We start from the raw sequence: 24,340 nt of genomic DNA on the forward strand, positions 1-24,340 counted from the left end.
TCAGACCATGAGAAACAAAATTCTCTGGTCTGATGAAACTCTTTGGCCTAAATGCCAAGCATCACGTCAGGAGGAAACCTGGCACCATCCGTACGGTGAGGCATGGTGGTGGCAGCATCATGCTGTGGGGATGTTTTTCAGTGGCAGGGACTGGGAGACTAGTCAGGATCAAGGGAAAGATGAACGGAGCAAATTACAGAGAGATCCTTGGTGAAAACCTTCTTCAGAGCACTCAGGACCTCAGACTGGGGCGAAGGTTTACTTTCCAACAGGACAACAACCCTAAGCACACAGAAACCGCAGGAGGGGCTTCGGGACAAGTCTCTGAATGTGCGTGAGTGGCCCAGCCAGAGCCCGGACTTGAACCCGATCTAACAGTTCTGGAGAGACCTGACGCTCCCCATCCAACCTGAAAGAGCTTGAGAGGATCTGCAGAGAAGAATGGGAGAAACTGCCCAATTACAGGTGTGCCAAACTTGTAGCGTCATACCCAATACGATTCGAGGCTGTAATCACTGCCAAAGGTGCTTCAACAAAGTACTGAGTAAAGTGTCTGAATATCTAAAAACCTGTTTTTGCTTTGTCATTATGGGGTATTGTGTGCAGATTGATAAGGATAAAAAACTATTTAATCCATTTTAGAACAAGGCTGTAACGTAACAAAATGTGGAACAAGTCAAGGGATCTGAATACTTTCCGAATGCCGTGTATAATGTTACAGTAACGGATGAATGGGAAGATCATTGTGTTGTAGAGACTGAGAGCAGTGCATCTGTTTAGGAGATATCTCATTTTGCCAAGTGTCCCCGTATTTTTGGCGACCTTAGAGGTTAATATCTTTATGTGTGGTTTCCATGACAATTCATCCTCAACCTGCGATAACGTGCAAAATATGTGTAGGCGACCAATAACATTTGATTTGATTTTATCTTGGCTCTCTGCTCTCTCTTGGAACAGAAAAGCGCAGCGGGAAGGAAGGGGGTTGGGGGCATGCTGAAGTGTGTAGTTCTCAGACATGCAGTTGGTGTGTGTGTGAATGATGGTTGCCGCCCCCCCCTTCATTCATAGTCCCTTCTCCAGAGCCAGGCTAGACGTTAAATCTCCCTTTCTTCATGCTAATGACCCATGAGTGATGTGAGGGTGTTGGGGGATGGGGGTTCAGGGGGAAGGAGAAAGAGAGAGGGATTAGAGCTGTGGGGGGAGGCAAGTGAAGGAGGACGGGGAGGAAAGGGATGAAAAACAGGAGGCGAGGAAAGGAGCACTCGTCTTTCCACTGGTGTAATCCCTCTAATTTGGGATATTAACGTCCAATCTTATGTTCCGGGATCATCATCATCAGAGACAACATTTCATTGGTCCCTAATTGCTCCCATGTGTCCTTGTGCTGAACACACAGGCATGCATGCATGGACAATTCTAATGGTTATTTCTAATAGGAACAGTAGTTTGGTTTGTTACAAGCCAAAAACACATTCAGGAGTTTCAAGAGAGTGATGTAGAGCGGAAAACATATACAGTCCTTTAGAAAGTATTCACAGCCCTTGATCCACATTTTGTTACAGCCTGAAATAAACATTTATTAAATTGAGATTTTTTTGTCACTGGCCTACACACAATACCCTATCATTTAAAAGTGGAATCATTTTTGAAAGATTTTTTTTTAAATGTCAAATTAATTATAAATTAAAAGCTGAAATGTCTTCACTCAATAACGATTCTACCTCTTTGTTATGGCCTAAGTAAGTTCAGGAGTAAAAATGTGCTTAACGAGTCACATAAGTTGCATGGACTCACTTTGTGTGCAATAATAGTGGTTAACATGATTTTTGAATGACTACCTCATCTCTGTACTCATTATACAATTATCTGTAAGGTCCCTCAGTCGAGCAGTGAATTTCAAACAGAGATTCAACCACAAAGAGCAGGGAGGTTTTCCAATGCCTCGCAAAGAAGGGCACCTGTTGGTAGATGGGTAAACATAAAAAAAGCAGACGTTGAATATCCCTTTGAGCATTGTGAAGTTATTAATTACACATTTGATGGTGTATCATTAGACCCAGTCACTACAAAAAGCAGGCGTCCTTCCTGACTCATTTGCCAGAGAGGAACACAACCACTTAGGGATTTGAGCATGTGGCCAATGGTGACTTTAAAACAGTTACAGAGTTTAATGGCTGTGACAGGAGAAAACTGAGGATGGATGAACAACATTGTAGTTACTCCACAATACTAACCTAATTGACAGAGTGAAAGTCTCTAATGTGGCAAAGCAATTAACTCTTTGTCCTGAATACAAAATGTTATGTTTGGGGCAAATCCAACACATTACTGAGTACCACTCCATATTTTCAAGTATAGTGGTGGCTACATCATTTTATGGGTATGCTTGTAATCGTTAAGGACTGGGGAGTTTTTCAGGATAAATAATAAATGGAATGGAGCTAAGCACAGGCAGAATCGTAGAGGAAAACCTGGTTCAGTCTGCTTTCCCTCAGACACTGGGAGATGAATTAATCTTTTAACAGGACGAGAACATAAAACACAAAGCCAAATCTACACTGGAATTGCTTACCAAGATGACAGTGAATGTTCCTGAATGGCCAAGTTACAGTTTTGACCTAAATCTACTTAGGTCAAAAAAAACTGAAAATGTTTGTCTAGCAATGATGAACAAACAATTTGACAGAGCTTGAAGAGTTTTGAAATGTTCCACAATCCAGTTGTGGAAAGCTCTTAAAGACTTTCCCAGAATGACTCACAGTTGTAATCAAAGGTGCTTCTACAAAGTTTTGACTAAGGGGTGTGAATGTTTTTAAAGCTTAATAAAGCTTAATAAACATAAGCATATAAACATGCAAATATATATAAAAACATATTTTCACTTTGTCATTATGGGACATTGTTTGTAGATGGGTGTAAAAAAAAAACGTAATCCATTTTGAATTCAGGTTTTAACACAACAAAATGTGGAATAAGTCATGGTGTATGAATACTCACTTTATATATCTGCCTCTGTCACCAAATAAATAACACCACTAACTCCATACTGTATAACAGAGAGGAGTATAGGCCAATAGGAGGGAGAGAGAAAAGGGGTGTAGCAAAGGTGAGGTGGACTTATGCTCTCGTGATGTCGCCCTGCCTGCGACTTCAAAATCTGTGACAGGGGCAGGAAAGGAACAAGGAGAGAGAGAATGAAATTACAAAGGTGGAAAGAAAGTAGAAAGGAGGAATGAAAGTAGTAAAGTGGAATGAAAGTAGAAAGGTGGAATGAAAGTAGAAAGGTGGAATGAAAGTAGAAAGGTGGAATTGAAGTAGAAAGGTGGAATTAAAGTAGAAAGGTGGAATTTAAGTAGAAAGGTGGAATTGAAGTAGAAAGGTGGAAGGAAAGTAGAAAGGTGGAATGAAAATAGAAAGGAGGAATTGAAGTAGAAAGGAGGAATTGAAGTAGAAAAGGTGGAATGAAAGTAGAAAGGTGGAATTGAAGTAGAAAGGTGGAATTGAAGTAGAAAGGTGGAATTGAAGTAGAAAGGTGGAATTTAAGTAGAAAGGTGGAATTTAAGTAGAAAGGTGGAATTGAAGTAGAAAGGTGGAAGGAAAGTAGAAAGGTGGAATGAAAATAGAAAGGAGGAATTGAAGTAGAAAGGAGGAATTGAACTAGAAAAGGTGGAATGAAAGTAGAAAGGTGGAATTGAAGTAGAAAGGTGGAATTGAAGTAGAAAGGTGGAATTTAAGTAGAAAGGTGGAATTTAAGTAGAAAGGTGGAATTGAAGTAGAAAGGTGGAAGGAAAGTAGAAAGGTGGAATGAAAATAGAAAGAAGGAATTGAAGTAGAAAAGGAGGAATTGAACTAGAAAAGATGGAATGAAAGTAGAAAGGTGGAATTGAAGTAGAAAGGTGGAATTGAAGTAGAAAGGTGGAAGGAAAGTAGAAAGGTGGAATGAAAATAGAAAGGAGGAATTGAAGTAGAAAGGAGGAATTGAACTAGAAAAGGTGGAATGAAAGTAGAAAGGTGGAATTGAAGTAGAAAGGTGGAATGAAAGTAGAAAGGTGGAATTGAAGTAGAAAGGTGGATGGAAAGTAGAAAGGTGGAATTGAAGTAGAAAGGTGGAATGAAAGTAGAAAGGTGGAATGGAAGTAGAAAGGTGGGATGAAAGTAGAAAGGTGGAATTGAAGTAGAAAGGTGGGATGAAAGTAGAAAGGTGGAATTTAAGTAGAAAGGTGGAATGAAAGTAGAAAGGTGGAATTGAAGTAGAAAGGTGGATGGAAAGTAGAAAGGTGGAATTGAAGTAGAAAGGTGGAATGAAAGTAGAAAGGTGGAATTGAAGTAGAAAGGTAGAATTGAAGTAGAAAGGTGGAATGAAAATAGAAAGGAGGAATTGAAGTAGAAAGGTGGAATTGAAGTAGAAAGGTGGAATTGAAGTAGAAAGGTGGAATGAAAGTCGAAAGGAGTAAAGAAAGTATCATTCAAAGCCCAGGAATCTACTGGTTTGACATTTGAGTTGGTCTGTGTCCTGGAGTCAACCCTGTGCTGCCTGTGTTGCTGTTAAAGGAGAGAGAGGGAGAGAGAGTTCACTTTGAACTTTGTATCATTCTCTTCCTCTTTCCTTCACTCTCCCTAGCTTTCTCTTCATCTTTCCTTCAGTCTTCCTAGCTTTCTCTTACTCTTTCTGTCACGTTCCTGACCTTATTTCCCTTGTTTTGTATTTATTTAGTATGGTCAGGGCGTGAGTTGGGGTGGGTTGTCTATGTATGTTTTTCTATGTTGGGATTTTGTGTTCGGCCTGGTATGATTCTCAATCAGAGGCAGCTGTCAATCGTTGACCCTGATTGAGAATCATACTTAGGCAGCCGGGGTTTCACATTTGGTTTGTGGGTGTTTGTTTCCTGTGTCAGTGTTTGTGCCACACGGGACTGTTACGGTTAGTTCGTTTGTTATTTTGTGTCTTGTTTTCGTGTTATTAAAATCATGGAAACTTACCAGTCTGCACATTGGTCCTCCGATCCTTCTCGCCTCGTCCGAGGAGGAGGAAGAAATAGACTGCCGTTACACTTTCCTTCACTCTCCCTAGCTTTCTCTTCATCTTTCCTTCACTCTCCCTAACATTTTCTTACTCTTTCCTTCACTCTCCCTAACATTCTCTTACTCTTTCCTTCACTCTCCCTAACATTCTCTTACTCTTTCCTTCACTCTCCCTAACATTTTCTTACTCTTTCCTTCACTCTTGCCCATTCCTTCTATTTGTCTTATTCCACCACCTCAGAAGATTGAGGTATGGTAGCAACCTAATGCATCATGGTTTGTCTGTTCCCTTGGCCCCAGTCAGAGGAAGCAGCTCTTTGAAGGTCTGTAGTGTCAGTCTCTCCAGATATGGGTAAAGCAATATTATTGTTGGCCTTCGCCATCAGCCTCAGTCTCAGAGATGCAGAGAAGATCTGCTATTTGACCTTCTTAAACTTACAGACACACTCCGCTAACATTATCCACTCCGCTAACATTATGCACTCTGCTAACATTATCCACTTCTGCTTACATTATACACTCTGCTAACATTATCCACTCCGCTAACATTATCCACTCCGCTAACATTATCCACTTCTGCTAACATTATGCACTCTGCTTACATTATCCACTCTGCTTACATTATGCACTCTGCTAACATTATGCACTCTGCTAACATTATCCACTTCTGCTTACATTATACACTCTGCTAACATTATCCACTCCGCTAACATTATCCACTCCGCTAACATTATCCACTTCTGCTAACATTATGCACTCTGCTTACATTATGCACTCTGCTTACATTATGCACTCTGCTAACATTATGCACTCTGCTAACATTACGCACCCTGCTTACATTATACACTCTGCTAACATTACACACCCTGCTAACATTACGCACTCTGCTAACATTATGCACTCTGCTAACATTACGCACTCTGTTTACATTATACACTCTGCTAACATTACACACCCTGCTAACATTACGCACTCTGCTTACATTACACACTCTGCTAACATTATGCACTCCGCTAACATTACACACCCTGCTAACATTATGCACTTTGCTAATATTACACACTCCGCTAACATTACGCACTCCGCTAACATTATGCACTCTGCTAACATTATAAACTCTGCTAACATTACGCACTCTTCTAACATTACGCACTCTGCTAACATTATGCACTCTGCTAACATTACACACCCTGCTAACATTACACACTTCTGCTAACATTATAAACTCTGCTAACATTACGCACTCTTCTAACATTACGCACTCCGCTAACATTATGCACTCTGCTAACATTACACACTTCTGCTAACATTATAAACTCTGCTAACATTACGCACTCTTCTAACATTATGCACTCTGCTAACATTACGCACTCTGTTTACATTACACACTCTGCTAACATTATGCACTCTGTTTACATTACACACTCTGCTAACATTATGCACTCCGCTAACATTACACACCCTGCTAACATTATGCACTTTGCTAATATTACACACTCCGCTAACATTACGCACTCCGCTAACATTATGCACTCTGCTAACATTATAAACTCTGCTAACATTACGCACTCTTCTAACATTACGCACTCTGCTAACATTATGCACTCTGCTAACATTACACACCCTGCTAACATTACACACTTCTGCTAACATTATAAACTCTGCTAACATTACGCACTCTTCTAACATTACGCACTCCGCTAACATTATGCACTCTGCTAACATTACACACTTCTGCTAACATTATAAACTCTGCTAACATTACGCACTCTTCTAACATTACGCACTCTGCTAACATTACACACTTCCGCTAACATTACGCACTGTGCTAACATTACACACTTCTGCTAACATTATGCACTTCTGCTAACATTATGCACTCTGCTTACATTATGCACTTCTGCTAACATTATGCACTTCTGCTAACATTATGCACTTCTGCTAACATTACGCACTCTGCTAACATTATGCACTTCTGCTAACATTACGCACTCTGCTAACATTATCCACTCTGCTAACATTATCCACTCTGCTAACATTACGCACTCTGCTAACATTACACACTCCGCTAACATTACGCACTCCGTTAACATTATCCAGTCTGCTAACATTATCCACTCTGCTAACATTATACAAATATACATAGGCTGCCGTCCCTTGTGTTACCAGAGGCCACTTTTCTATCCTTCCGAAAAGCTTAAACCCGCCAGCTGTATGTTAATCATGTCGTCGTTCAGCCACGACTCGGTGAAACATAAAATATTACAGTTTTTAATGTCCCGTTGGTAGGATATATGTTCTCGTTGTTCTTCCATTTTATTATCGATTGATTGTACATTGGCTAATAGGAACGATGGTAAAGGTAGATTACCCTCTCGGCGACGGATCCTTACAAGGCACCCGGACCGTCATCCACGATACCTCCGTCTTTTCCTCCTGCGAATGACAGGGATGAGGGCCTTGTCGGGTGTCTGGAGTAAATCCTTCCCGTCCGACTCATTGATGAAGAAGAATTCCTCCAGTACGAGGTGAGTAATCGCTGCCCTGATATCAAGAAGCTCTTTTCGGTCATAAGACATGGTGGCAGAAACATTATGTACAAAATAAGTTACAAATATCGCATACACAATAGCAAAAAAACATACACAATAGCACAATTGGTTACGGGTTCGTAAAACGGAAGCCATTCCTTCTGCGCCATTAACATTATACACTCTGCTAACCTTACACACCAAACACTCTTATGACCTGCAAAGGTAAAGCCCACCACAAAGGAAGACAGACAGACAGACAGACAGACAGACAGACAGACAGACAGACAGACAGACAGACAGACAGACAGACAGACAGACAGACAGACAGACAGAGACAGACAGACAGACAGACAGACAGACAGACAGACAGACAGACAGACAGACAGACAGACAGACAGACAGACAGACAGAACGACTTTAACTTGGCAAGTCGGTTAAGAACAAATTCTTACTTTCAATGACAGCCTTGAAACAGTGGGTTAACTGCCTCGTTCAGGGACAGAACGACAGAACATACAGACACAGAGGGGGTTTCTGCATGCAGGCAGGAAGGCAGACGGACAGACACAGAGGGGGTTTCTACATGCAGGCAGGAAGGCAGACGGACAGACACACAGAGGGGGTTTCTACATGCAGGCAGGAAGGCAGACGGACAGACACACAGAGGGGGTTTCTACATGCAGGCAGGAAGGCAGACGGACAGACACAGAGGGGGTTTCTGCATGCAGGCAGGAAGGCAGACGGACAGACACACAGAGGGGGTTTCTACATGCAGGCAGGAAGGCAGACGGACAGACACACAGAGGGGGTTTCTACATGCAGGCAGGAAGGCAGACGGACAGACACACAGAGGGGGTTTCTACATGCAGGCAGGAAGGCAGACGGACAGACACACAGAGGGGGTTTCTGCATGCAGGCAGGAAGGCAGACGGACAGACACAGAGGGGGTTTCTGCATGCAGGCAGGAAGGCAGACGGACAGACACACAGAGGGGGTTTCTACATGCAGGCAGGAAGGCAGACGGACAGACACACAGAGGGGGTTTCTGCATGCAGGCAGGAAGGCAGACGGACAGACACACAGAGGGGGTTTCTGCATGCAGGCAGGAAGGCAGACGGACAGACACAGAGGGGGTTTCTGCATGCAGGCAGGAAGGCAGACGGACAGACACAGAGGGGGTTTCTGCATGCAGGCAGGAAGGCAGACGGACAGACACAGAGGGGGTTTCTGCATGCAGGCAGGAAGGCAGACGGACAGACACACAGAGGGGGTTTCTACATGCAGGCAGGAAGGCAGACGGACCTTTGGGCATTCATCCGTCTACAACTGATGTCTTTTATAAGAGTATAATTAAGTGCATTTCTCAGGCACCCCTGGGTTTCCGTCAGCTCACTGAACCGCATTATACACTGTATCTTCCTAACTAAACGTTGTTGGTTTCAGCTTGATTTGGCAAGTAACTCAGTCATTCTAATCACTTTCCAGCTACGTTTATTGAATTACAAAACCAAAATTGTTAGGAAGTGTTATGAGGCCAGCTGTGTTTCGCTCAATCATACATACTGTACTGTTCATAACTACAGATGTAGGATCTTAATTTGAACCAGTTTGTTTTGTCAGGAAAATAATCCTGCAGCAACAGGAAATGTGAATGATTATGTAGATTATAATTAATGCACATTTTTGTAGGGGTTGATGCCAGTGGAGGCTGGTGGGAGGAGCTATAAAAGGACGGGCTCATTGTAATGGTTGGAATGAAATTATGGAACGGTATCAAACACATGGAAACTACGTGTTTGACTCTGTTCCATTGATTCCAATCCAGCTATTACAATGAGCCTGTCCTTCTTTAGCTCCTCCCACCAGCCTCCACTGGTTGATACATTTTACGTTAGAGCAAAGAGGAAATCACAAACGTTAAAAAGCATTTTGAAACCTTGAATACACGACAAGTTTGCATTTCCTGCAAACTCATCAACATTCTCATCAACAAAAAAAAGTATAAAATTAAGATCCTACATCTGTACTTCTTTCTGTGCAAATTTAGATTCTTTGATTAACAATTCAACGTCTCACCTCTTATACTCAGACACTGCTTCTCTCTCTCTCTCAATTTCAATTCAATTTCAACTTTAAGGGCTTTATTGGCATGGGAAACATATGTTTACATCGCCAAAGCAAGTGAAATAGATAATAAACAAAAGTGAAATAAACAACAAAAAAATGTACAGTAGACATTACACTCAGTTTCAAAAGAACAGTTTCAAAAGAATTAAGACATTTCAAATGTCCTATTATGTGCAAATAGTTAAATTACAAAAGGGAAAACAAAGAAACATAAATATGGGTTGTATTTATAATGGTGTTTGTTCATCACTGGTTGCCATTATCTTGTGGCAACAGGTCACAAATCTTTCTGCTGTGAATGCACACTTGTATTTCACCCAATAGATATGGGAGTTTATCAAAATTGGATTTGTTATAGAATTCTTTGTAGGTCTGTGTAATCTGAGGGAAATATGTGTCTCTTATATGATCATACATTTGGCAGGAGGTTATTAGGAAGTGCAGCTCAGTTTCCACCTCATTTTGTTGGCTGTGTTCACATAGCCTGTCGTCTCTTGAGAGACAGGTCTGCCTACGGCGACCTTTCTCAATACCAAGGCTATGCTCAGTCTGTACATACATGTAGTCAAAAATGTCCTTAATTTTGGGTCAGTCACAGTGGTCAGGTATTCTGCCACTGTGCACTCTCTGTTTATGGCCAAATAGCATTCTAGTTTGCTCAGTTTTTTGTTATTACTTTCCAATGTGTAAAGTAATTATCTTTTTATTTTTCTCATGATTTGGTTGGGTCTAATTGTGCTGCTGTCCTGTGGCTCTGTAGGGTCTGTTTGTGTTTGTGAACAGAGCCCCAGGACCAGCTTGCTTAGGGGACTCTTCTCCAGGTTCATCGCTCTGTAGGTGATGGCTTTGTTATGGAAGGTTTGGGAATCGCTTCCTTTTAGTTGGTTGTAGAATTTTCTGGATTTTGATAATTAGCGGTTATCGGCCTAATTCTGCTCTGCATGCATTATTTGGTGTTTTACGTTGTACATTTTTTGCAGAATTCTGCATGGAGAGCCTCAATTTGGTGTTTGTCCCATTTTGTGAATTATTGGTTGGTGAGTGGACCCCAGACATCACAACCATAAAGGGCAATGGGTTCAATAACTGATTCAAGTATTTTTTAGCCAGATCCTAATTGGTATGTCAAATTGTATGTTCCTTTTGATGCCATAGAAGGCCTTTCTTGCCTTGTCTCTCAGATCATTCACAGCTTTATGGAAGTTACCTGTGGCGCTGATGTTTAGGCCAAGTTATGTATAGTTTTTTGTGTGCTCTAGGGAAATGGTGTCTAGATGGAATTTGTATTTGTGGTCCTGGCAACTTATTTTTGTCTTACTGAGATTTACTGTTACACCAGATCACCACAGCTAGCTAGCTGCAACCGAGTGGCTATTGCTGGCTAACACCTCTGTCCCGAAGCCAACACCAGTTAGCCTTGAGCTAGCCTCGAACTAGGCCCACCCGCTAAAGAGGTATACCCGCTAATTCGTGGGCTACAATACCTCCTTTGTCAATTGGCCTGGACCCTTTATTGCCGACATGGAGGTCCGCCGATCCATCACGACTGGTCTGCTGACATAATCGTCCGATGTGGTTTCAACACGCTTTTCCGTTGCGTTGTCTCCGAAGACCCATCTGCTAGCACCGGCCCGCTAGCTTTCTGAATGCCGTGTCTCCCGCTCGCCTAGCATAGTAGCGACTACCGAACAGCTCACTGACTCACCTATTGCTGCTCATTGGACCCTATGATCACTCGGCTACACATGCCCCTCTCTAATGTCAATATGCCTTGTCTACTGGTATTTCGGTTAGCTATTATTGTTTTATTTCACTGTAGAGCCCCCAGTCCCGCTCAACATGCCTCAGATAGCTCTTTTGTCCCATGCTTTCCACCTGGCTACCCCTACCCCTACCAACAGCTATGCACCCCCCACAGCAACTTGCCCAAGCCCCCCCCCCCCCCGCTTCTCCTTCACCCAAATCCAGATAGCTGATGTTCTGAAAGAGCTGCAAAATCTGGACCCCTACAAATCAGCTGGGCTAGACAATCTGGACCCTCTCTTTCTAAAATTATCAGCTGAAATTGTTGCAACCCCTATTACTAGCCTGTTCAACCTCTCTTTCATTTCGTCTGAGATCTCTAAATTGGAAAGCTGCCGCGGTCAGCCCCTCTTCAAAGGGGAGACACTCTAGACCCAAACGGTTATAGACCTATATCCATTTCTAAAGTCTTCGAAAGCCAAGTTAACAAACAGATCACCGACCATACCTTCTCCACTTTGCAATCTGGTTTCCGAGATGGTCATGGGTGCACCTCAGCCACGCTCAAGGTCCTAAACAATATCATAACCGCCATCGATAAAATACAGTATTGTGCAGCCGTCTTCATCGACCTGGCCAAGGCTTTCGACTCTGTCAATCACTGCATTCTTATCGGCAGAGTCAATAGCTTTGGTTTCTTAAATGACTGCTTCGCCTGGTTCACCAACTACTTCTCAGATAGAGTTCAGTGTGTCAAATCGGAGGGCCTGTTGTCCGGACCTCTGGCAGTCTCTATGGTGGTGCCACAGGGTTCAATTCTCGGGCCAACTCTTTTCTCTGTATATATGAATGATGTTGCTCTTGCTGCTGGTGATTCTCTGATACACCTCTATGCAGATGACACCATTCTGTATACATCTGGCCCTTCTTTGGACATTGTTTTAACTTCTTGCAACTATAGGGGGTGCTGTTCCGCATTAGCATATTTGTGTCTCCAAATTAAACTGCCTCGTGCTAAATTCTTGATCGTACAATATGCATATTATTGTTATTATTGGATAGAAAACAGTCTATAGTTTCTATAGGAGTTGAAATTTTGTCTCTGAGTGGTACAGAACAATTTCTACAGCACTTTTCATGACAGGGTTCAGATTTCAGAAATTTTTACCTCTGATCTGGGGTCTGTTTATAAGGCCACAGTGAATGCTATGAAGAAACCGACACTGCCTACGTCTTCCTCTGGGTGTCTGTACGTCATCACGTTTTCAATGAAATCGATGGGACGTTCACAGCCATTATAAATGACCAAAATGTACAGAGACCGCCCTTTCTCAACGTGCGCCTCAAGCGTGAAGGCCATCGGACCTGTCTCGTTCCAAGTCGTTTTCTAACCAGCAATATTTCTCCGGTCATGTTTTCAGTCGTTATAGTTGTTAAAAACATCATAATGTAGTGAATTTGAACCGTTTTATAGCAATTTATATCCGTTTAGTGCGATTCTGAGGAATTTATTTGTCGTGCACTCTGAAAGTTTGGACACATTTTGGGAGGTCGGTCGTTGGTGGTGGACATTTCGAAGGACAGAGGACATCTATCGACCAAAAGACGTTTATAACATAGAAAGGATACATTGCCCAAGAATATGATGGAAGATCAGCTCAAAGTAAGCAATATTTAATATGATAAACCGTGTTTCTGTCGAAATATTTTAAACGCATATTTCGCCATTTTGTTTGGTATAGCTTCACCTGGCGAACCCTGTATTGAAAAGTAAGGATAATTTTAAAAATGTAAATCAGCGGTTGCATTAAGAACTAATTTGTCTTTCGATTCCTGTCTACCCTGTATTTTTTAGTCAAGTATATGATTAGCTTTCAATTAAACTAGATCACTCTGATAGATGACGTCAGACATATTGAGGCTTGATTTCCTAGTATTTTTATTGTGTAACCACGGTTTTGTATGGCTAAATATGCACCTTTTCGAACAAACTGTATATGTATGTTGTAAAATGATGTTACAGGAGTGTCATCGGAAGAATTCTGAGAAGGTTAGTGAAAAAATTAATATCTTTTGGCGGTGATTACGTTATAGCGCTCTTTGGCTGGAATCGATGCTCTGGTAACGTTGGAACATGTAGTATGCTAACTTATCGATTTATTGTGTTTTCGCTGAAAAACGCTTAGAAAATCTGAAATATGGTCTGAAATCACAAGAACTGGGTCTTTCCATTGCTATGCTTTGTCTATTTTTATGAAATGTTTTATGATGAGTAAATTGGTCATACACGTTGCTCTATCTAGTAATTCTAGTGGATTTGTGATGGTCGGTGCAATTGTAAACTGTGATTTCTACCTGAAATATGCACTTTTTTCTAACAAAAACTATCCTATACCATGAATATGTTATCAGACTGTCATCTGATGGTTTTTTTTATAGGTTATTGGCTATCAATATCTTAGTTGAGCCGAATTGGTGATAGCACCTGAAGGAGTAAGAAACTGATGGAGTTAGAATAGTGGTGTATTTTGCTAACGTGTTTAGCTAATAGATTTACATATTTTGTCTTCCCTGTAAAACATTTTAAAAATCTGAAATGGTGGCTTTATTCACAAGATCTGTATCTTTCATCTGGTGTCTTGGACTTGTGATTTAATGATATTTAGATGCTACTATCTACTTGTGAAGCTATGCTATCTATGCTAATCAGTGTGTGGGGGGTGGGGGGTGCTCCCGGATCCGGGGTTAGTAGCCGTGAAAGGTTAACAAACCTCCAAACGAGCTTCAATGTCATACAACACTCCTTCCGTGGCCTCCAACTGCTTTCAAATGCAAGTAAAACTAAATGCATGTAACGATCGTTATAATAAGTGGACCAATGCGCAGCGTGATCTGGGTTCCACAGCTTTTTATTACTAGGTGAAACTCACAGCAAAACATAACAATAAATCTCAAACGAAACGTGAAGCTAATAATAGTGCTAACAGGCAACTATCCATAGTCAAGATCCCACAAAGCACAAAGGGGAAATGGCTGCCTAAATATGATCCCCAATCAGAGACAACGACAAACAGCTGCCTCTGATTGGGACCCATACCTGGCCAACATAGAAACATAATCCCCTAGATGACCCACCCTAGTCACACCTCGACCTAACCAACATAGAGAATAAAAAGCTCTCTATGGTCAGGGCGTGACAATGCATGGCCTTCAACCGATTGCTGCACGCACCCGCCCGCCTGCCTAGCATAACAACTCTGGACGGTTCTGTCGTGTCTTTGGCTATGCTAAAATCCTTTCTCTGTAATAAATATTATCTGATTAAGCTGGTAAATGTAATTAACTAGAAATTCGGGGCACCATGAAATAATGTTTATAGAGCTGTTATCTTCCGAATAAACTCTTAAAGACCTAGTAATCTTTTACATCAGTAGCTGTCAATATTTAATCGTCACTTTATTCAGTCTCATCTGAAAGTTGTAAATTCTTGGTTATCTTCACGAACCCTGGCCAACAAGTTGAATCAGCAATACAAAATTTGGTTTAATTATTTATTTACTAAATACCTAAATAATCACACAGAATTACATATACACAGAATGTATCATACATTGATTACAAATTATGTCATAAAGGAAAACGTCCCTAGCGGACGGAACAGATATGACGGCTGGTTACACAAAGAAAGGTGATTGGGTTTGAGTGAATTAGCGGGAAGACTGAGGAGCAAAAAGGTTTTGTGTCTCTATCGGGCCGTAGGCAGCTATGCTATCATAAATACAGTATTGTATGCAGTCTAAATAACCGCCCATTTGAAAAAGGAAAATGCAATAAATATTTACTCTGAGCTCCGCTTTGGTAGATTGGTCGTAGATAGAAGGCGGGGTGGTCCAGCATGGATCTCTGGTCCTCTGAAGAATGTCTAGTGGTGAACTGGAACGTGATAGAATGGTTACTCTGTCCGTCCTCTCCTAGCCCACGTCTGCAGTTGCTGCGCTAACGCAATGGCTAGGAGGTATCACTTCTTTTGTGAATAAGAGTTCAAAGTTCATACTAAGTTGCCATACTTTAAGCTCATGCAAATTCTGGCTGGTATAGTCAAAATTCCTCCTTTCAGCGTGTGGATCGTCATCTTCACGTTGAAATTCGATGCTAATTTCGTTAGGTTCTTGTCTTTCAACCAGAGCTCACGCTGAGGTTGGCTTAGTTCTGTAGGTGACCTTGTCCTTTTTAACGCGGGGACTGCAAGTCCTCACGTCCTTGGAACAGGAAGTTGAATTTTCGTCAACGGGTTTATAAAGTGGTGAAAGAAGGGTGTGTTTCATAGTTTACAACCAAAGTCTGTTGACTTGGGCGCGGCCTCTGAGTGAACGGAGTTTACTCTTATGACAAACCGTTCTCTCATTAAGAAGCTAAAATTACATTTTGTATTTTCACAAATAGTTTCATATTTAAACATTTAAATTGCACAACAATTCCATGTGAATCTGATAACTAGAGTGTGTAGACTTTCCAAGATACAGTTTACATTGTCCTATCATCAGTAATAATGTCTCAGACGCCAACTGATCTGACATCATATTCATTAAATACCAACGCATATTTTCAACTGGTTCGATTACCAAAATATGGTTCCGTTTCCCACCTTTTGATGTTACCAGACTCTCTGTGTTAACAAAGGGATTTTCAATAGTCACATCGGTAGAGTAGAGAGAGGAAAAAGGGGAAAGGTATTTATGGGGGTCATAAACCTCCCCCAACAGGCCAACGTCATGACAGCTCTGACCTAGAATATGTGGACAACTACAAATACCTAAGTGTCTGGTTAGACTGTAAATTCTCCTTCCAGACTCACATTAAGCATCTCCAATCCAAAATGAAATCTAGAATCGGCTTCCTATTTCGCAACAAAGACTCCTTCACTCATGCTGCCAAACATACCCTTGTAAAACTGACTATCCTACCGATCCTTGACTTCGGCGATGTCATTTACAAAATAGCCTCCAACACACAACTCAGCAAATTGGATGTAGTCTATCACAGTGCCATCCATTTTGTCACCAAAGCCCCATATATTACCCACCACTGCGACCTGTATGCTCTCGTTGGCTTGCCCTCGCTACATATTCGGCGCCAAACCCACTGGCTCCAGGTCATCTTTAAGTCTTTGCTAGGTAAAGCCCCGCCTTATCTCAGCTCACTGGTCACCATAGCAACACCCACGAGCTCCAGCAGGTATATTTCACTGGTTATCCTGAAAGCCAACACCTCATTTGGCCGCCTTTCCTTCCAGTTTTCTGCTGCCAATGACTGGAACGAATTGCAAAAATCTCTGAAGCTGGAGACTTATATCTCCCTCACTAACTTTAAGCATAAGCTGTCAGAGCAGCTTACCGATCACTGTACCTGTACACAGCCCATCTATAAATAGCAAACCCAACTACCTCATCCCCATATTGTTATATATAATTTTTGCTCTTTTGCACCCCAGTATCTCTACTTGCACATCATCATCTGCACATCTATCACTCCAGTGTTAATGCTAAATTGTAAATATTTCGCCACTATGGCCTATTTATTGCCTTACCTCCCTATCCTTACTACATTTGCACACACTCTACATTGATTTTTATATTGTGTTATTTACTGTACGTTTGTTTATCCCATGTGTAACTCTGTGTTGTTGTTTTTGTCGCACTGCTTTGCTTTATCTTGGCCAGGTCGCAGTTGTAAATGAGAACTTGTTCTCAACTGGCCTACCTGGTTAAATAAAGGTGAAATAAAGTATAGCCAATTGGAAATATCAGTCTGTATATTTTATAATTTCATGTACTGTAGGATACCATCAACACCACAGGCCTTTTTGGGTTGGAGGGTTTGTATTTTGTTGTGTAGTTCATTCAATGTAATTGGAGAATCCAGTGGGTTCTGTTAGTCCTTAATAGCTGATTCAAAGATTTGTAATTGATCACATATATGTTTGAGCTCTGTATTCTTTGTTATATAGCCAAAAAGATCTCTCTCTCAATTCAATTAAATTAAAATGGCTTTATTGGCATGGGAAACATACTGTATGTTTACATTGCCAAAGCAAATGCAAATGACAATATCTCTCCATCTCTTCCCCCACAATGTTGATGTCAGAGAGGCAAGCCAAGTCAGGAGACTCCAAGTCCAAATGTTATTTGCCAAATTAGATCGTGAAGGCTGTCCATGATATTTAGGAGCTAGATCTCTGGTCGTGGGACAATGCTATAGTGTCTTGTGAGTTTATATGACTTCATCACTCCTCTTCAGTTGTATGAAGGGGTCAACAGCAACCCAGCATTGAGAGGGTTAACACAATTAGGGGACCATATGTATGGACACCAATTACTTTTAGCCAACTGGTTTGGATAGAGAGTTTTAATGAATTGGGGAAATGAGAGAGAGGAGTTTAAATTGAAAGCGTATAGTCTTTCAATCCTGGAGATGGAATGCAGTCAGTCAGTGTACACTGTTAAATACTCTCTAAGACCTGGCTGTACTTCACTCTCTCATCACCGAACTGCACTCAGCACAAAGAAACCTTTGTTCTAACGCTCCCTGCTCTTGAAAAGCAACTCTCTAACACGCGCGCGCACGCACACACACACACACACACACACACACACACACACACACACACACACACACACACACACACACACACACACACACACACACACACACACACACACACACACACACACACACACACACACACACACACACACACACACACACACGTTAGCCCAGAGATCAGTCTAAACACAAGCACAACATTAGATTTCTCAACCTTTACTTCCCTCCATGTTTCTCCTCTCCCTGACCAACAGCTTTTTCTGGTTAACCACACATTTACGGTAACAAGCTGGAATGGGGAGATGGAGTGACGAAAGGGAGGAGTGAAGGGGCGGAAGGGGGTCCAGCTCCCTCTCACTCTCTGTCTCTCTCATAGCCCCTACACCATGACAAGAAATATCTACGCACACACTACAGTAAGAACGGCCCCCACGTACGCACACACACACACACACACACACACACACACACACACACACACACACACACACACACACACACACACACACACACACACACACACACACACACACACACACACACACACACACACACACACACACACACACAAACACACACACAAACACACACACACACACACACAAACACAGACACTGTTCACTCACAGATACTACAATCAGGACTACAATGGCAGCCCTGGGGTGTATAGGAATAGTGTCATTGTCCTCCCATTCTCACACAGTGGTTGGTGTGTGTGTGTTTTGTTTGGTTTTACTATGTCCTCATAAGGATAGTAAAACAAGGACAATGCTATGTAATAACCAGGCCATGTGTGATGTTCATATAAAATGTTCTTATAAAATCAGTGTGTTGTCTTCATGCATGGTCCACGTGAAGGGGATAAGGTCGTAGGGTGCCGGGACTGTCACATTGTGTCATTCTGCAGTACCTCAAATCTGGGAAAGAAAGAGTAAGAGACAGTTGAATGGATTAAAGGCAGGGAACTTATGAAATCAGTGCAGGACTTTGTCATTTACTTTTTACTATCTTTTTTTACCATAGAGAATCAGAGAAAAATGTACTGTAGGCTACACTCTACCTATTAGCTTCATGTATATTCAAGCATGTTTGAAAATAGAACACTGCCCCTTTAAGGCTCTCCAGGAGGCCAGTTGGCCACCATTGGTAGCCTATAAAACATTGCAACATTACGACAACCAAATACCTTTTATGTCTTTATAAAATAATTCCCTCCAGTGCTCGAAATTAAGGGCGTTCCGTCATCCCTGGGACTTAAAAAATATGTATATGGTTCAAAACAGACTCTGACACAGTTCTGGGACAACAGATCCAAAATTCATACAACCACTGCACATAAAATGTAAAAAAAAAAATTTTAAAAAGCAATGAGGCTGATGCAACAGATCAGACCGTTTAGCTTGAAATTTTTATAAAGTTTAATTTCTTCATATTATAAGCTGTAGACTACATGCGAATGTACCAAAATGCATTTAGCGGTAAAACAACTTTCTCAAAAGTTCACTGCACGCACGAGCGGTTTCCTGTGACAGAGATGAAAATAATTAATTAAGAAAGAGGGGAGATCTAAAGATGCATCAACTAGCATGGATTACTAATATGATTAGGATTATCATCAACTAGCATGGATTACTAATATGATTAGGATTATCATCAATTAGCATGGATTACTAATATGATTAGGATTATCATCAACTAGCATGGATTACTAATATGATTAGGATTATCATCAACTAGCATGGATTACTAATATGATTAGGATTATCATCAATTAGCATGGATTACTAATATGATTAGGATTATCATCAACTAGCATGGATTACTAATATGATTAGGATTATCATCAATTAGCATGGATTACTAATATGATTAGGATTATCATCAACTAGCATGGATTACTAATATGATTAGGATTATCATCAATTAGCATGGATTACTAATATGATTAGGATTATCATCAATTAGCATGGATTACTAATATGATTAGGATTATCATCAACTAGCATGGATTACTAATATGATTAGGATTATCATCAACTAGCATGGATTACTAATATGATTAGGATAATCATCAACTAGAATGGATTACTAATATGATTAGGATTATCATCAACTAGCATGGATTACTAATATGATTAGGATAATCATCAACTAGAATGGATTACTAATATGATTAGGATTATGTCTTTGGCTACTGAACAATAAAACTAAGTAGATTTCAAAACCAATAGAACATGAGAAAAATGCTGATTTCAATGTAAAATTAAGTGTTTATAAAATAATTCCCTCAACATTTCTAAGGCGGTATTTTGGCTAGGCTACTTAGAAACAAGGTAAGACGTGTTTCATAAAATGACATTTTCAGGTTTTAAATGATTAAGTTTATGGTTAAATAGTTGAAAATGCTCCTCCGCTCAGATTCAAGGTGGGTGATGTGACGTGGCAATAGGCACCGTTCACTCCCCGGTCTTGTGACTGTTTGATCTAAATAAACCGTGCCTCGAGTATGTCGACAGAATCAAGCCTTTAGACGTTAATGTTAATTATCCTTCATTATATTTGTCAAACATGACTTGCGCTTAGCCTGTATTTATGTTATTAAAAGTTGAATTGAAGTTTGGTTCCAATTTTCTGCCGCCTCCGTCCTGTCAGCATCGGTCTGGACATGACAGGCTGTAGCCAATATGCATATCACTACACTTTGACATGTAGGCTTTTTTATTTATTCAGGTCTACATGAAAAATATATTTGAATATTATTCCAACGTTGCCCTCTCTGTTCCAATTCTGGTCAGAGAAATTGTTTGATATTGTGATGGTTTTTTGTCCATTCAGACAACGTAAATCTATATTCTTCTTATCTTACATTTGTTTTTACTTGTCCCGGACAAGAGGACTAAGGTCGAGTCCTGCAGTGTGTTGTCTTTACACATAGTCCATGTGAATGGTACAGTATAGGGTAGCAGACGTGAGGGTAGAAGGGATTGGCTCCTCTTCATGGGGGTGTCAGGTTTGGTCAGAGAGAGGGGAAGACAAGTAGTGAGAGAGACGGGGATCTTATGAAATCAGTGTGTCTGAATGGTCCATATGAATGGGGAAGGGCAGCAGTGTGTAGGCTCGCTCGCTCGCACGCACGCACGCACGCACGCACGCACGCACGCACATACACACACACACACCTTTCCCATGGTGGGCAGTGGTTCAGCTCCATGCCTGTACAAGCCTGTCTGAAACTGATCTGGCTGCTTTTAATAATTAGTAACTGCCTGTTACTCAGGCCCAGAAGCCAGGATGTGCATATAATTGGTACCATTGGATAGAAAACACTTTGAAGTTTGTATAAATGTTAAAATAATATATGAGACTATAATACAATTGATATGGTAGGAGAAAATCCAAAGAAAAACCAACCGGGAAGGTTTTCTTTTGAGATCCCATGCTCTTTCAATGGAAAGCTATGGGTCCTATGCAATTCCAGCTCCCAGATTGCAATTCCTATGGCTTCCACTAGATGTCAACAGTCTTTGTTCAAGGTTTCAGGCTTGTTTCTTCCAAAACGAGGAAGAATTTTGAGTTTTAGTACTGGGACTAAAACTTTTGGAAATCACATTTGGAAATTATTTGGAAATCAGTCTGTGTGCGCGCGACAAAGAGGACGCATACTTGCTAATTTTACTTTCTATTGAACATACTTCTTTCCGTATGCAATATTATAGTTTAATTACATTTTAGGGTACCTGAGGATTAAATAGAAATGTAGTTGGACTTGTTTTAACAAAGTTTAGCGGTAGCTTTTTGGATTCCTTTGTCTGCACGTTGAACGAGTGGATTAATGAAATCGATGGCGCCAACTAAACTGACTTTTTGGCATATAAAGAAGGATTTAATCTAACAAAACAACCATGCATGTTGTAGCTGGGACCCTTGGGATTGCAAACAGAGGAAGATTTTCAAAAAGTAAATGATAATTTAATCGCTATTTGTGATTTTATGAAGCCTGTGCTGGTTGAAAAATATGTTGATGTGTTGAACCGTCCTCAAACAATCGCATGGTATGCTTTTACTGTAAAGCCTATTGTAAATCGGACAATGCAGTTAGATTAACAAGAATTTAAGCTTTTAACCGATATAAGATATTTGTATGTTCATAAATGTTTAATATTACGATTATTTATTTGAATTGCGCTCCCTCCAATTTCACCGGATGTTCTGTATCCTGTATCAATAACAGTGACAGACACATCAGAGGTAGAACATTTCTATAACAGTAAGAGGTAGATTAAGAACATGTACTGTATGTGTGTGTGTACATTTCTCCAGCCCCTTCCCAGCCCCTTCCCCTTCCCCTCCCCAGCCCCAGCCCCTCCCCTTCCCCAGGACCTGCTCCAGCTCCATCCCCAGCTCCCGCCCCAGCTCCCACCCCAGCTCCAGCTCCCTCGCCAGCTCCCGCCCCCAGACATAATCCTAATTAACTGGCAGCTTTATTAAATAGTACCCGCAAAACACCAGTCTTAACGTCAACAGTGAAGAGGCGACTCCAGGATGCTGGCTTTGCAGGCAGAGTTCCTCTGTCCAGTGTCTGTGTTCTTTTGCCCATCTTAATCTTTTATTTTTATTGGCCAGTCTGCGATATGGAGTTTTCTTTGCAACTCTGCCTAGAAGGCCAGCATCCCGGAGTCACCTCTTCACTGTTGACGTTGATACTGCTGCCAGTTGAGGACTTGTGAGGCATCTATTTCTCAAACTAGACACTCTAATGTACCTGACCTCTTGCTCAGTTGTGCACCGGGGCCTCCCACTCCTCTTTCTATTCTGATTAGAGCCAGTTTGCGCTGTTCTGTGTTAACACTTTTTTGGTTACTACATGATTCCATGTGTTATTTCATAGTTTTGATGTCTTCACTATTATTCTACAATGTAAAAAATTGTAAAATAAAGAAAAACCCTTGAATGAGTAGCTGTGTCCAAACTTTTGACTGGTACTGTATATCAAGAGATTATCTGCAAATAAGTTTAGTTTATATTCATGTTTACCAATACTGATACCTGTTACATCTGAGTCCTGTCTAATTCTTTCTGAAAGCGGTTCAATTTCCAGTGCAAACAGGTGAGGAGAGGGAGGACATCCCTGTCTCGTGCCACTTTTTAAAGCAATTTCATTAGGTAATCAGGTAATCAGGTATTTAGAGACACCTCCTCCCTGGGTTTGCTTGTGTTGTGTGCCAGAGCACCAGAATCCGTTGGGCCGTTGTAAACAAAGCAGAAGCTAACTCTCCCAGACCTTGATGGGTACCAGGGTTTGGGTCAATTCCAATTCAATTCCAGTCAATTCAGAAAGTAAACCAAATTCCAATTCATATCACAAATGTTCCCAATTGAAAAGCATTCAAATGAATTGGAATTTAAGTGGATTTGACCCAAACCCTGATGGATATTGTAATAGCACAGATAGAACAATGAGACAGATATTTCACCGGACGTATAAATGTGAAGCATCTGCATCTGCCAAATATGGTAGTGAGAGGAAACCCACTGGCCGTCAGTGGGAGAAGATGGAAGGAGATGTATTTTGATACATATTATATATGTATAATATATATAGATATTCTGCAAGTTTTCTCATCGATGAAGTATTTGATCTCAACATAGCTCTTTGTTCCCAAAACAAGAGTCTGCTATGAACAGAGTGGACTAAGTTTTGTAGACTTTACCCTTTGCCATAATTACAAAGAATTGCGTTGTTTATGAAGGAGTGCAAAGGCGAATTGAGTTATTGCACACACTCACTTCACGAAGTAGGCGTTCACTAATGGAAATATGCAGATGCATGCTAGAACGCACTAATAGGATCTCACTAACTCGTGCTTGGCTCTGCCCACCGTCTTTGCTTGTTCTGCCCACTATGACTAATTTGTTCCTATTGGAAACGTTAGGCTGTGGTCTATCTTGGTTTAGTTATAAAAATCTTTGCTAATAGTGTCCTATCAGAGGTACGTCTGGTTGACCTTCAGACAGACTCTCAAAGCAGTCTGGAGCTCAACAAGTATGTCAATAGAAAAACCCAGGCAAGGAAGGAGTGCTTGGAACGACCAGATCTTTAGAAGCATACAGCTACCTCCAAGAGGCTTATGGGTTGTGCCCAGCATGCAGTCTTTCAGTGGCACAGAAAGCAGCCATGTTTATAATAAAAGCCCCTTTAGTAAGTCAATCAGCCAGCCAGCCAGTCAGTCAGTCATCTGGGAGGCCTAGTGAGTTGTCATCAGCCGCACGTAAAAAATAAAAGTAGCCAGTAGACTAGAGACTATTGTGTG

Source organism: Salvelinus alpinus, chromosome 34 (genome assembly GCF_045679555.1).
Source record: "Salvelinus alpinus chromosome 34, SLU_Salpinus.1, whole genome shotgun sequence".
Lineage (NCBI taxonomy): Eukaryota > Metazoa > Chordata > Actinopteri > Salmoniformes > Salmonidae > Salvelinus > Salvelinus alpinus.